Source organism: Marmota marmota, unplaced genomic scaffold (genome assembly GCF_001458135.2).
Source record: "Marmota marmota marmota unplaced genomic scaffold, marMar, whole genome shotgun sequence".
In the NCBI taxonomy this organism is placed as follows: Eukaryota; Metazoa; Chordata; class Mammalia; order Rodentia; family Sciuridae; genus Marmota; species Marmota marmota.
In genome coordinates this window covers 11,812,780-11,818,636 of record NW_026000205.1, presented here as the reverse complement: position 1 = coordinate 11,818,636, position 5,857 = coordinate 11,812,780, and the positions used below count along the sequence as shown (strand labels likewise).

General features: G+C 53.7%; 1 protein-coding gene across 8 annotated transcripts in view; it reads left to right on the top strand.

The window, feature by feature from the left end:
* The window catches only part of Gramd1a (GRAM domain containing 1A), a 23,451-nt gene that overhangs the window by 4,032 nt on the left and 13,562 nt on the right, over positions 1 to 5,857 (top strand). The window contains exon 1 of one of the 8 annotated variants that reach the window (XM_048791038.1): positions 9 to 311. The exons of the other annotated variants lie outside the window; for them this stretch is intronic. The gene's annotated coding sequence lies outside the window, so the exon portion shown is untranslated. Of the gene's footprint in view, positions 1 to 8; positions 312 to 5,857 lie in introns of those variants that run through there. 8 annotated transcript variants of the gene reach the window in all.

Genomic DNA, 5,857 nt, shown 5'->3' with positions numbered 1-5,857 from the left:
GGCCTCGGGGGCCAGGGGCTGCGCGAGGCCGGCCGGGTCTGTGGGCCCGGGAAGGAGGGAGGACCGTGGCCAGTCCCCGCCAGCCGGGCCCACAGGCCGCGCAGCCCCGGCAGGCCCGGGACAGGGTCCCCTGGGCGCGCCCCCTCCCACCGTCCTCGGCTGCCGCTGGGGTGGGGGCTTCTGCGTGCCCCGAGGACCCAGCGCCGAGATCCGCTGGGGCCAAGTGGGCGCGGAATTCAGCTCCTCCCGGGGTCTGGCCACCGTGTGCGACGATGTTTCCCATCTGAACTGCGTCTCCCAAGTGTCGGCAGGTCTGTCTGGGCTCTTGGCGCGTGTGAAGCAGCTGTGATCCTTTTCGGTGGTATCTCTGTGTGTAATTCACCATAAATTCCGTCTGTGGCCCTGGGTGCTCCCACAAGTTACCTGTGTGTGTCTGGGGCTTTTCACCTGCTGCTGGGACCCACCATTGGCTGTACAGCGTGTGATGTGTTTTCTTTTCTTTTTTTTTTTTTTTTTGTCAGTGTCATTGTCATTTTTATTCTTTTTTTTTGTGTGTGTGTGTGATGTGTTTTCATTCCATCTGTGACTCCATGAGCAAATACAAATTACCTGCTAGGGACTTAGGAGTGTTTACCTGCGCCCTGGGGCTCCTGTGTCCTCCTTGGTTGTTTGTGCAGGAATTTACCATTAATTCCATCTGTGGCTCCAAGTGTCACCGCGAGTTCCCAGTGTGTTCCATAATGACTCTAGTGTGTGGACATGTGTCTGGGGCTCTCTGTTGCACCATGACCTACTGTGTTCCAACTCTTATTTAGCTTTGTATGCAAATATGAATTACCAGTATGTGTCCACTAGTGACATTGAATGTTTGGGAGATCTGTTTCTGTCGATGTGACCCTCTGTTTGTTTGTGCCTGTAATTTACAGTTCTATCTTTGGATGACTTTCCATACGTATCCATTTGTGACATTGTTGTATATTGAGTGAGGTTTTCTGTGTGCCGCTGAGACCCTTTGTGGCTTTGTCTGTGTGAGGAGAGAGAGAGAGAGACCCCTGGTGGTTCTCTGTGGGCCTGGGACCCTCCTTCCTGAGACCTTGGGTGTAACCTTGACTCTCTGGAGGCAGTAACCGTGATAACTGATGTTGTCCCCCTTGGTTTGTAAAGCATGTCCTACACATTAATTCAGTATCTGGCCACTGTGTTGTCAAGGTGTGCCCACAGCCCCCTGGACAGTATTACTCCGGAGTCCTTCATGGTGTGTGAGTGTCAAGGTTCTCTGCTGTATCAACAGCAGCTGACCATTCCATCCCTTGTCACTTTAAAACTGGCCTTTGCTTTGTCTTTCCTGACAGACAGTGAGACCATGAGGGCAGGAAGTGCAGGCTGACCAAATGACTTCATTTACCTAGGACTGTGTGTGTTAGCTGGGGGCCCCGGGATTGTCGCCACGTAGCTTTCTTTGTGATTGTGGAAAGGTTTTTGCCTTTGATGCTTTCCTGACATTTTCTTGAGGCTGTGTGTGAATGTCCTTTATCTGGGACTTTCTGTGGTTTTCGATGTGTTTCTGAGCCCTCTGCAGTGCTGTGTATGTGCAAGCCTATGTGTGTGTGCGTGTGCGTGTGCGTGTGCGTGTGCGTGTGTGTCTTTTCCAGAACTTTGTGTGTTGCTGTAGCATATTTATAATGCTGCGGTTGTGTGTGTTTGTAATTATTCTGGGACCCTGGCTCTGTGCGTGACTATAGCATATCTGTGACACTACCATTGTGTGTGTGTGTGTGTGTGTGTGTGTGCATATGGCAGACTTTGCAGTTTGCCCAGGACACTAGCTGTGTGTGACCCTCCTGAGTTTTCAGCATACCTGGGTATGCATTGCCCCACTCTGACCAGAGGCATCTTCGGGCAGCCCCGGAAGTCTGAGTGGCAAAAACCCACACTTCCCAGTCCCCGCCCCTGTAACGGTCCTCTAGCTGCTTGGGCTCCTCCCTTCACTCTCTACTGCCAGCTTGGTTGGGCAGACCCTGGGCTGGGCCTGCCCTTGGGCACTTCCTCATTGTCCTGCCCAGGAGCAAGAACTGGGGTGTGGGCCTTGCCCTGTTTGTGTGTCTTGAACCTGTCCCAGGCACCCTGCCTCTAGACCTTGGCTTTGGGAGAGTAGGGCAGGGCTGTGTTTCAGGCCAAAGGTGAGAAGATTGGGGCAGTGGGAGTGGCATGATCACCCCCTCCTCAGAGCCCTTCACCATTCGCCAGTACCCTCAGGGTGAACCCCACAAACTCCTGACCAGGGTTCACAGGCCTCTGGCCTGGGCCCTCCCCGCCTCCCCCAGGCCTGCTGGCCGCCTCACTCTTCCTCAGACTTGCCAAGCTCAGTCCTGTGCCTGAACTTGATGTTCCTGCACCTAGAACTGTCTTCTCCCGTTCTCCCACTCTGCCAGATCTGCTCTTTGCCCTCATGACCACAGCCTTGCCCAGCAAGGCCTCTGCAGACTCTCTCACCAAAGAAACCATCCCTGCTCCTAGTTGTCCCATCCTGTGTCTCTGTGGTCCTCGCCTGTGAGCGTGTAGCAGAATCTCCCGGGGCCCACCCTGGTTTCTGATTCTGGAGCTTAGGACAGGGTCCTGGAATCTGCATTTCCAACAACTTCCGGTGCTGCTGGTGCTGCCAATGTGGGGCTATGCTGAGCAGTGCTGCTCAGGAGCACTGGCCAGTGTCTGAGGTCATCAACCTCATTATATGCTTTCTTACTGATTGACTGGGTCCCTCAGCGGGCACACTGTCCCTACAGAGGGATCTGTGTGTTCCCCCACCCCGCCATGTGTCCCCGTGTGTCCCCAGTGCCAGGTGCAGGGTAGGTGCAGAGCATGCGTAGACAGCGAATGACGGAGGCTCCTGCCGCCAGCCTAGGTGGATGGGAGGCACTGTCAGGGTCCACGCAGCATGTTGAGTAGAGGGGCCGGGATGGTGGTAGGGCCCCTTATCTGCTCGCTCCTGAAAGAGGGAGAAGAGTCCAACCAACCAAAGTGTCTCTATATGCTGGGCTTTATGTGTCGCTTTTTTTCCCTCCAGGTAACCCTGTGAGGTGGGTGCAGTTGCTATTCCCATTATATAGCAGAGTAAACTGAGGCTCAGGAAGGTGCAGATAGCAGCCTGCAGTCACACAGGAAATGGCAGCACTGAGACTGGAAGCCCCTAGACCTACAAGGCCAAGTTCTGCAACTTATACGCCTGGTTGAATCCAAGTTCTGGGAGGGAGGTGATGGATCATTCACTCAGTCCGTCCGTAGTGCAGATCTGCACAGGGCACCTACTGTGTGCCAGGCCGAGGCCAGGCGGTGGGATGAGAATCTGGGGGAGATACAGAGGTCTGCTGCTGAGGAGAAAGAGAAAGCAGAGAAGGGGATCAAGGGTGGGCAGTGTGGTTTCAAATAGGGCACAGGGCTGGGGGGAGGTGTCCTGAGATGTGTCCACCGAGAAGGACCTGAAGGAGGTGACATCTGGAAGAAAAAGCATTTGGGTTGCAGGGGAGGGAATACAGGTGACATGGGTCAAGAGGGACCAGATCTGGGCTTTCCTGGGGTGAGAGGTGGCCTGAGTCCGGTTTGCACAGGTTGGCTCTGGCTGCAGGTGGGCACAGACTGGATGCAGGCACTGAAGCAGGAGACCAAGGAGGCTGGTCCAGGAAGAGTGGCAATGGCCCGAGCCACCATTTGTGTTAATTTATTCATATATTCCACAAATTCATTTCACAAGTATGTGACTGCTTCATTCTGCATTGTCCTGAGCAAGGCTGGGACAGACACTTGAACAAAGCAGGGACCAGAGTAGACCCAACGATTGCCATCAGGAAGCCAGTAGACCTGTGGGGGAAATGAGCTGACATCAGACAGTGACATCAGACTGATACGCACGTCAGGCGAGGGACAAGGGGCACTGGAGTGAGGAGAGGGTGCGTGAGCAAGTCTTGAAGGACACATAAGAATCTGCTGGGCAGAGAAGGGCAAGGGTGGGCTGGACGAGGGAAGGGTGTGTGCTGATGCTTGGTGGCAGGAGAGGTGAGTTGCTAGAGCCCCTCCTGGTGGAGGGAATCCCACCTGCATCCCAGAACAGGTCACTGCCCTGAAATAAACCAGCTGCCGTCCCTAGGCAAGCTGCCTCCTCTATGAAGCGGGAATGGTGATGCGATCAGGTGCACAGGATTGTTTGAGGAATAATAAAATTAAGCACACAGAGAGCTGGCCATAGCTCCTGATAAGGAGTCCACAGTGAATGTCCCTTTAAAGTTCCCGATGCTTACCCCACAGCCTTTATTATTAGTCTGTATTTGCGCAGTCATCCGAGTGCTCTGTTTGTCTAACATCTCCCCACCCCCAGGTTAACTCTCCAAGGGCGGGAGCCACAGCCCACGGGCTCTGCTGCTGCCAGCTCCAGGCAGCACGGGATCATTTACTCAGTCACCCATGTTTATTGTGTGTCCCATACAGTTTGGGGTGCTAGGTGACAAGTAGCAACCAGGGCCTCCTGATATGCACGTCAGGCAATGAACCAGGGTGAGTGTAGATAACATGGGGTGTGACTAGGGAGGTGCCATGCTGGGCTGAGTGACCAGGAGGAGGAGCATTGGAGATGAATGAGATGAGCGGGCGGTGCCCGGGCTGCGGTGGAGACCACCAAAGATGCAGAGGCCTTGTCATGGGAATGAAGTTTGAGAGCTTAAGGAACAGAAGGAGGCTGGAATGGCTGGGACAACAAGGAGAGGGGAGGCCATGAGGTCAGGGAGGTGACAGGACCTGGTCACTGGGGCTTTGGGTCTCAGGGTGAGGACTTGGCTTGAACCTGAAGTGAGGTGCAGTCAAGGCAGGGCAGGACTTGGAGCTGGGAGGACCCTGATCTGACTCAGGTGGTCACAGCCAGAAGAGGCTGCAGTGGGAACAGACTGTCGGGGCAGGGACAGGAGCAGGAGACCCAGGTGGAGGCCGTTGGGTGCCCAGCAGTTGGGGATGGAGCCTGGAACAGGGAGAAGTGGGTAGAAAAGAAATAATGGGCTGTGGTGCACACCTGTAATCCTAGCAGCTCTGGAGGCTGAGGCTGGAGGATCACAGGTTCAAAGCCAGCCTCAGCAACTTAGTGAGGCTGTAAGCAACCTAGTGAGACCCTGTCTCTAAAAAATAAAAATAAAAAGGACTGGGGATGGGGCTCAGTGGGTTCCATCCCTGGTACCAAAAAGAAAAAAAGTAGTTTTACTTTTTTGTGCGTGTGCGTGCTGGGGATGGAACCCAGGGCCTTGGGAATGCTAGGCAAGTGTTCTACCCCTGAGCTACATCCCCAGCCCTGGAAATAAAGTGTGGCGGTGGATCCGGTGGGACTTGCTGACAGATTGGAAATGAGTGTTTGGGAGACAGAAAGCAATTAAGAAAGACTCTTAAGTTTTTAGCTTGAGCAACTAAGTGGAAAGTCACTGTTCGATAAATATTTGTTGTATGAATGAATTAGTATGTTTTTTAAAAAAAGGCTAGGTGCCGTGGCGCAGACTATCATCCCAGCTACTCCGGAGGCTGAGGCACGGTATCACAAGTCCAAAGCCAGCCTGGGCAATTTAGTGAGACCCTGTCTCAATATAAAATGAAAAGAGCTGGGGATGGGGGTTGTACTCAGCGGTAAAGCGCTTTCCCGCTCAGGCCCTGGACTCCATCCCTAGCACTGCAAGGGGTTGAGGGGGAAGCAGGTGTTCTTGAGAGCTCAGACGGACCTGGCTCTGTTAGAGGCACTCAGTACTTACACATAGTGATTTGTTTATCACTCTCTGGATGTTAAAGGAGGTAACTGAAGCACAAATGGATAGATGAATAGATGGAAGGGTGG